Consider the following 9,618-nt stretch of genomic DNA (forward strand, 5'->3'; position numbering starts at 1 on the left):
AACTAGATAGAATATATTAAACTTTGATAGAGACCCAGGTAACACCAATGTAGTTTTGCATTGTTCAAATTCCTTAAGCACCACTTAAAGTATCAAAAAATCATCTGCTAAATTAATCCAACACTTAGGTACATATCTTGGTGGTTATCAGTTTCTTACCTGCTTGTATAGAAATTTAGGTAAATTGTCACATTCAGTGCTTAATGTGAATCATTAAGTCTCTTCTCAGTCACTTCTTAGATCTCATGTTCATTTATTGTGTTTCACCCACTGCTACCATTCCAGAGTAAACTGTAGTTACTTTATCTCTAATCCTACTAACTGGATTCCTCATGTCAATTGAACTCTCTTTTATTTTCTTCAGACTGAAGCCAGAGTTCTCTTTTCATAACACAAATCTGACAATTTTATCTGCCTCTTATGTGTGCATGCCCATGTGCGCACACACACACATTATTAAGCCTCATTACTTGTTTCTCATTGATCTTGGGGTAAGCACCAACATCTTTCCACAGTCTCTAAGGCCCTGGATGACCAGGACCATACCTGGATCTCCAAACTCATCCGGTGCTTTCCCTCCATCCTTCCCTCCCACAGCCACACAGCCTTTTCCCCAATTGTTCATGCCTTCTTCGCCATGAAGCTTTGTGGATGGTGTTTCCCCTGAAGACTCTATCAACCCCACAGTTAATGCTCACTCCTCCTGACCATCTCAAGCATCACTTCCTTTGGTGTCACTTCGGCAGCACATATACTAAAATTGGAACCATATAGAGAAAATTAACATGGCCCCTGGGCAAGGATAACATGTAAATCCATGAAGCGTTCCATATTTTTCTCACAGACTTAGAGACGAATTTATGGTTACCAGGGGGGGAAGGGTGAGAGGGAGGGATAGATTGGGTGTTTAGGATTGACCTGTACACACTGCTATATTTAAAATAGATAAACAACAAGGACCTACTGTATAGCACAGGGAACTAGGCTCAATACTCTGTAATAACCTAAATTATTTTCTCATAATAATTTGAAAAAGAATAGATACATGTATATGTATAACTGAATCACTTTGCTGTACACCTGAAACTAACACAACATTGTTAATAAATGATACTCCAATATAAAATAAAAATTTAAAAAGCATCGCTTTTTTGGGAAGCCCTTCCTGCCTCTACTCTCCAGATTTGAGTTCCTCTGTAAAATCTTCTCAGAGAACTGAATTTCTTTCCATCTGACCATTTACTTTAGAATAAAATAGCTTGTTTTTTATTGTGTTTATTTAATTATATCTTCTTCACTACATTTTGTCTTCACTAGAAAATAGGCTGATGTGTTTTCCTTCTCTGTAAGGTTTTCCATTTTTATTACAGGGACACTAATAGAGTGGGTGCTCGAAATATATTTTGAATGAATGAATAAATGTGTCTTAATATAATGATGTGTCTTAATATAATGTTATATATTGTTACTAAAATATCACATTTTTAATAACTTTCATATTTAGTATGAATCTAGAATTATACATTCAGTCTAGTTGATAGTTTTATTTATTTAATTTTGAGCGAAGGTATGCATTTTATTTTTATTTATTTATTTTTAAACATCTTTATTGCAGTATAATTGCTTTACAATGGTGTGTTAGTTTCTGCTTTATAACAAAGTGAATCAGCTATACGTATACATATATCCTCATATCTATATCTCCTCCCTCTTGTGTCTCCCTCCCACCCTCCCTATCGCACTCCTCTAGGTGGTCACAAAGCACCGAGCTGATCTCCCTGTGCTATGCGGCTGCTTCCCACTAGCTATCTGTTTTACATTTGGTAGTGTATATATGTCCATGCCACTCTCTCACTTTGTCCCAGCTTACCCTTCCCACTCCCCATGTCTCAAGTCCAGTCTCTACATCTGCATCTTTATTCCTGTCCTGCCCCTAGGTTCTTCACAACCATTTATTATTATTTTTTTTTAGATTCCATATATATGTGTTAGCATGCAGTATTTGGTTTTCTTTCTGACTTACTTCACTCTGAATTACAGACTCTAGGTCCATCCACCTCACTACAAATAACTCAATTTCATTTCTTTATATGGCTGAGAAATATTCCATTGTATATATGTGCCACATCTTCTTATCCATTCATCTGTTGATGGACACTTTTAGGTTGCTTCCATGTCATGGCTATTGTAAATAGAGCTGCAATGAACATTGTGGTACATGACTCTTTTTGAATTATGGTTTTCTCAGGGCATATGTCCAGTAGAGGGATCCCTGGGTTGTATGGTAGTTCTACTTTTAGTTTTTGAAGGAACCTCCATACTGATCTCCATAGTGGCTGTATCAATTTACATTCCCACCAACAGTGCAAGAGAGCTCCTTTTCTCCACACCCTCTCCAGCATTTATTGTTTGTAGATTTTTTGATGATGGTCAGTCTGATTGGTGTGAGGTGATACCTCATTGTAGCTTTCATTTGCATTTCTCTAATGATTTGTGATGCTGAGCAACCTTTCATCTGTTTGTTGCCAATCTGTATATCTTCTTTGGAGAAATGTCTATTTAGGTCTTCTGCCCATTTTTGGATTGGGTTGTTTGTTTTATTTTCATATTGAGCTGCATGAGCTGCTTGTAAATTTTGGAGATTAATCCTTTTTCAGTTGCTTCATTTGCAAATATTTTCTCCCATTCTGAGGGTTATCTTTTCGTCTTGTTTATGGTTTCCTTTGTTGTGCAAAAGCTTTTAAGTTTCATTAGGTCCCATTTGTTTATTTTTGTTTTTATTTCCATTTCTCTAGGAGGTGGGTCAAAAAGTTTCTTGCTGTGATTTATGTCATAGAGTGTTCTATGTTTTCCTCTAAGAGTTTTATAGTGTCTGACCTTACATTTAGGTCTTTAATCCATTTTGAGTTTATTTTAGTGTATGGTGTTAGGGAGTGTTCTAATTTCATCCTTTTCCATGTAGCTGTCCAGTTTTCCCAGCACCACTTATTGAAGAGGCTGTCTTTTCTCCATTGTATATTCTTTCCTCCTTTATCAAAAATACTAACTGATAGTTTTAAACATGCAAAAACTCAGGGAATACTTTTCCTTGATTGCTACTTGAGGAGACACTTGGAGAATAGATTTCTTCTAATCAAGACTTGCCAGCAAAATAAGGCAGAAAGATTGACAATGAAATTTGTATATCTTAATTTTGAGACTAAAACAGATGTGGCAACTGGAGCCTGGACATAATAAAAATGTTATATGACCTGACAACGTAGGATTGATATATATAATGAACAATCAAGGGGAGAGGTGAAAGAATGTGGAAGGAAGAACAGATTAATTGATTGCCTCATCTGAACAAGATGAACTGGGTAAGGGCAGAGGAATGTAGTAATTACAAAATTAATTGATAGTTTATAATATTTTTGAATCAGGAAAATGAAATAAAATAATTCTGTTCTCTTCACTATTCTCCACTTCTGGAACCTCATTAACTTTTATTTGGTCTATCTCAATTGGGATTCTCAATCTCTCTTAACTTCTCTTTCATTTACTTTTCTATTTCATAATATTATGGTATCATGTTCAGAGGATAGTTCTCCTTCTAGCCCAAATAAATACAATTTCATTTCAGAATAAATTATAAAATTATAAATTATATTATAAATTGCTACTTCTACTAATCTTCTGTTCACCTCATATCTTGAGGTTTATCTTTTTTTCAATGTAATTTGCACTTCCAAGATGTCCAATTGACTATTTTCATATTTTTTAGTCCTGTATTAATATAACAGCATTATTATTTCCTTAATTACTTATTAATTGTGTTTGTATGGTTATTGAAATTAAGGAAGGAAATTGGTTTCATTTATGAGTTAATATATATGGATCATGGATATAAAGTAATCTATGAAATGAAGAAATAGAAATTCTCAGCCAGAAAGGCCATGCAATCTTAGCTCATCTGGGAAATTTCACAACTTTTGAGGAATTCCACAGGACGTGGAGTTGAGTATTTCATTAGATTTTATCAAACTGTCAAGAGAAAAGAGGAGGCCCAAACTAACAGTGGCATTGTACTACAATTTCCTTATTATTCCAGTTTTTGCTTTTCATGTGGACAGGTAGTAAACATGGAGAACCAAATATATATTAAAAATTCACAAAAATGCCAGCCTTGTAGGAAAAATAGCTTATGTTAGGCCTAAAATTAAAAGCCATTCTATTGATTGTGAACAACCTAAGAGCTACATGTAAGCTCTTCTTGCTCAAACTTGAGGGTCATGAGGTCTGCAAGTGAGGGACATGTATATCATCCACAATAATCTGATTTCTTGTCAGACAGTTGAAGACTCTGCCTTGTCAAGCTGCTGTGCATTTAATACAAGAAGGCTTAAAATTCACACAAGTGAGCTTTAATTCCACATCTCCTGCAAGATATACCTCTCAGATTCCAAATATGATAGTGTCTGAGCACATGACTTGGTATCAGAAACTGCCAAGCCTATCTTGAATTCAGTAATAAACCTTTCTAAGCCAACCAGCATGTCAGTCTTTTGGCAGATATTATAATTTTTATCAATGTTGAGAAATGCATTCCCTTGAGGGTCCATTGTCAATGACACATATGGAAAAGATTAAAGCAGTCATCCCCTCCCCCACTGAAGAATAATGCCCAGGAAGATGCAGTCCCACACAGATCAGTGAAGTGAGAGCTCTGCCAAGATATTATATTTATTGTGAATAAGTGTTTTATTTTTTCAAATGAAATAAAGACATTAATTCTTCTAGAATTCTTGAAAAATAATTTTTAATGGACAAATTTCCAGGTTTATCTGTTGAATTTCTTCATTACCCATTTAAGAAATAATGATATTGTCCATTAAGTTTCCGTTGACTTGTGGAAAGTGGAAAGGAGGAAACTTAAGCTCATTTGCTCATGTTTTAGGTTTCAGTTCGGTTGAGTGCAGATATTTACTGAAAAAAAAAAAATCCAGAGATAAGTGACTCCTGTTATTATATTTCTGTTTTGAGCCTGTGTGACAGGAAAGCTGAAAAGTGAAAACCATGTATTTTGTGAACCAGTAATGAACAATCAGAATTTGAAATTAAAAACACAATACATTTATATTAGAACCTCAAAATTGAAATACTTAGATATGAATCTAAAAAAATATGTATACAAGATCTGTACTGGGGAAACTTTAAAGCACTGATGAATGAAAACAAATGACTAAGTAAATGGAAAGATATTCCATGCATAGGAAAACTCAATATTGTCAAGGTACCAGATCTTCCAAGCTTGATCTATGCACTCAACACAATTCTAGTCAAAATTCTAGCAAGTTGTTTTGTATGCATTGATATACAGATTCCAAAGTTTATTTGGAGACCCAGAATAGCTAACACAATATTGAAGGAGGAGAACAGAGTAGGAGAACTGACAACTCCAGATTTAAGGACTTACTATAAAGCTACAGAAATGAAGACAGCGTGATATTGATTTAAACAAAAAAAGATAGATTGATCAATCAATTGATGAAACAGAATAGAGAGTCCAAGATAGATCCACATAAATATAGTCAACTATGTCAATGTAGGTTCATAGGTTGTAGCAAATGTACCACTTAGGGGTAGGCTGTTGATAGTGGGGAAGGCTGTGCATTTGTGAGGATGAGGGTATATAGGAATTCTCTGTACTTTCTGCTCAATTTTCTGCGACCTAAAACTGCTCTAAAAATAGCCTATTTTCAAAAAATGTATACATTTTAATTTCATTTAATAAGAATGATCACAAAATAAAACATTAGAAATAGTAATTAATGAACTATAACAATATATTACAATTAAGGTGGTTTAAAGCTATGCAACAAAAAAGACAAAATTACAATCATGAATATTTATTTTTAAAATAAAATTATTAGATAAACAAGAAACATTAGGTGGTGCTTAAATAGAAACAAATCATTGAAAAAATAAGGTATTAAGGTAAATGGTTGTGACTCACTTTACCTGTTGGGTTTTTTCTACCCTCAGATATGTCCTTCCACAACCCTGACTTACACATAATCCACACGTGGAGGGCAGTTGTCCATGGTTCAGCCTCCAGCACAATAATTTGCACCTGTGAAATTGGTAGCCTCTAGACTCTAACTCTGGAGAAATCACAGGAATTGGTTTCATGGATTTAAGAGAACCTAAAATGGTTTTTCTAATGTATAACCTGAACATGAAAGTATTAATTGGCAAGAATAAAAATTGCCTGGGACACATGAAAAGATCCTTAACATCACTAATTATTAGAGAAATGCAAATCAAAACTTCAGTGAGGTACCCCCTCACACCAGTCAGAATGGTCATCATTAAAAAGTCTACAAACAACAAATGCTGGAGAGGGTGTGGAGAAAAGGGAACCCTCCTACCCTGTTGGTGGGAATGTAAACTGGTGAAGCCACTATGGAAAAGAGTATGGAGCTTCCTCAAAAAACTAAAAATAGAGTTGTCATATGATCTTGCAGTCTCACTCCTGGGTATGCATCCAGGCAAAACTGTAGTTTGAAAAAATACATGCACCTGAATGTTCATTACAGCACTATTTACAATAGCCAAGACATGGAAGCAACCTAAATGTCCATCGACTTTTGGATGGATAGATAAAGAAGATGTGGTACATATATACAGTGGAATACTACTCATCTATAAAAAAGAATGAAATAACACCATTTGCAGGTATGTGGATAGACCTAGAGTTATCATACTAAGTGAAGTAAGTCAGAACAAGAAAGACAAATACCATATGATATCAGCTATATGTGGAATCTAAAATATGACACAAATGAACTTACCTATGAAACAGAAACAGATTCACCGACATAAAGAACAGACTGGTGGATGTCAAGGGGGAAAGGTGGTGGGGGAGAGATAGATTGGGAGTTTGGGATTGGCAGATGAAAGCTATTATATAGAGAAAGGTTAAACAACAAGGTCTTACTGTATAGCACAGAGAAGTATATTCAATATCCTGTGATAAACCATAATGGAAAAGAATATGAAAAAGAATGTGTGTGTGTATATCTATATGTATATATCTATATCTATGTGTAACAGAATCACTTTGTTGTACAGTAGAAATTAACACATTGTAAATCAATTATACTTCAGTAAATTTAAAAAAAGAATACAGATACACACATTTGGAGAGAGTTCCAAGCTAGAGATGTAGTTAACGGAGTCAACATCATTTCAATAGGTGAAGTCCAAGGGCAAATTAGGTTTCTCAGGAATAACCGTGCAATGAGAAGAGGACCAAGATCCAAATCCCTGAATTAAGGTGTATCAATTTAAAGACAGACCACGAAGGAAAAAAGGAGGGGAAGCAGAGAAATAGAGTGAATCAGAAAGAAAAAGGAAAAAGAAACTGATGGAAATGTTTTAAGTCACAATTCTGCAGGAAAAGCAATATTAGGACTACAATAAGCCAGATGGCTGTGGATTATGAGGATAAAAATTAGATTGGAAAGGAGTGAAGAGTAAGTGAAAGGAAAGTAAGTGGGGACAAGTAGAGACCATTCTTTCATGGAGCAGAGGAGAAATATTTGTAAGAAAATATGGCCAAAAGAGTATTTGTTTATTTTCAGAAGAGTGATGATTAAATAAGTTTAAAATCTCATGGTGAGGAGCTGGTAGAAAGGGAAAAGTTAAAGGTTCCAAAGCAAAGTTGGCTAATTCGAAGGAGGTAAGAATAGACAGATCTGATTTTTCTGAAGGGATGCCTCAACTGGATTGGAAGGAAAGACAATCAAGAATGTCTGGGCTGCAGACACATTTTAGGGGCATGATATATCTCAATCTGAAGGCAACTGTCTCTCAGGACTCCGCAAAATTGAATATGCCTTTGTAGAATATCCCCTTGTGGAATACGCTTTCCCATCTTACATCAACCCCAACACATTTCAATTCCAAGATTCAAAACAATGAGGAATCAGTCCAGAGCTCTGGTAGATATCTCCTTAATGCAAAGAAAGCAAATTCTATAATGTGGACAATTTCTGAAAACAAACAGCAGTCAGTCTTTATTACTTGGATAAACATTTGCAAGCAAGTCTTTTCAACTAGGTCAATAATGTTACCAAGTGAGCTAATGTGGTATTTTGAGATAGGTCTATTATTTATCTGATTTTTTTTTTTTTTTTGATCTCACAAATGTATTTCCTTACGAACCAGCATTTGTTTCTAAAAGCATTTCTCTGCTCCTGTTGCAGTGCAGTTTCCATTTGAAAACACAGTATACTGTACAAACAGCATAATTAGCCTCCCAGTGAAAGAATGAACCTACAAATGGACATGGACAGACCATATATGACAATAGAGCTCTACCCATAACTTCTGCAACAATCAGCCAAGAGAAGTCAGAACTTGGTCAATGAATGCCAACTTCTTTATTTTGTGCTCTTGTTTCCAACTCAATAGCAATCAAAGAAAGCCAAAAATGGTCTCCAAACCAATAGCATAAGATGCTCCATTTCTGGTTTGCCCACCTTTAGCTTCCCCAAGCCAACATCTTCTACACTTAGCATCCCTGAAGCCTTTCCTTTATTTTCACTTATAAAACTTTCCCACTTCCCTCTATGCCTTCGAATCTTTGCTAAACACAAATGATAGTGGTTTATCCTTATAAATAGCTTCTGTTTTTTTTTCTAACTTGAGTGGTCTTTGTTTATTTTCACACCAGTAACCAACTGTAAAAATGTTGCCACCCCAAGAGTTGGGAGATGAAGGCCAGCAATGGTAGCTCAGAGGTTCAAATTAAAATATAACCGCTCTGCTTCATTAGAAGAGAAAATGTCACCATTGTTCCATTAGGTCACACTTTGCATCTTTAAATTTGCAAAGGGATTGCCAGAAAATTGCTTGCATTTCTCAAAACTGCTTTACATGGTAACAAACTAGCACTGCCTACATTTAAGTATTTCAAATTCCGACTTAGTGGAATTTATTCAATGTCATATAATACGTAAATAGTATGTTAGGATTTAAAACTTCCTGTTTTATAATGTAAAGTGTCTAGGGCAATGTTTCTCGAATTTGAATGTGCCCATGAATCACCAGGGGATCTTGTTAGATGCAAATTCAAATAAGGTCCTGAGGTATTGCTGAGCTTTGAGTAGCAAGGATCTAGGGTGTTAGGTTGCTCATATAGATATCTGCTTTCAAATAGAAAGTGAATAGATAAGTATGAAAAAATACTAATTAGCACATTTAATTCAATAAATACCCTCACCTGAAACCCAAGAAGAAACTGAGTCCATTTAACATTGTGATGAATTTGCAAAACTGTAAACTTTGAGAAGACAGTCCCCACAAGACTGCCTTCACTTTAACACCAGCCTCAAGTTCAGAGCGGAGAGGTAGAGGAAGAAAAGGGCAATACCTAGGGGACTGAAAGCAGAGCTGCAGGTCCTAGAAGTGGAGTTTCATACTCCATCCCAGGGAACAGTTGGAGGAGCTGACAAGATCTATGAGGCGAATAGCCAGAATTTAGGAGAAACTTTATCAAAGATTCCTCATCCACTCTTGTGTTTCACTTATCTCCTTCTGTATAACAAACCACCCAGCACCTAATGGCTTTAA

The 9,618-nt window shown here is 35.3% G+C and overlaps 1 non-coding gene across 1 annotated transcript; it reads left to right on the forward strand.

Annotated features, from left to right (window-relative positions):
- The first annotated feature begins 731 nt into the window (after positions 1-731).
- Positions 732-837, forward strand: LOC132427812 (U6 spliceosomal RNA). The gene has a single exon (XR_009520016.1). It is a non-coding gene; the product is annotated as a U6 spliceosomal RNA (small nuclear RNA).
- Positions 838-9,618: the final 8,781 nt, after the last annotated feature.

Source organism: Delphinus delphis, chromosome 6 (assembly GCF_949987515.2).
Source record: "Delphinus delphis chromosome 6, mDelDel1.2, whole genome shotgun sequence".
In the NCBI taxonomy this organism is placed as follows: domain Eukaryota; kingdom Metazoa; phylum Chordata; class Mammalia; order Artiodactyla; family Delphinidae; genus Delphinus; species Delphinus delphis.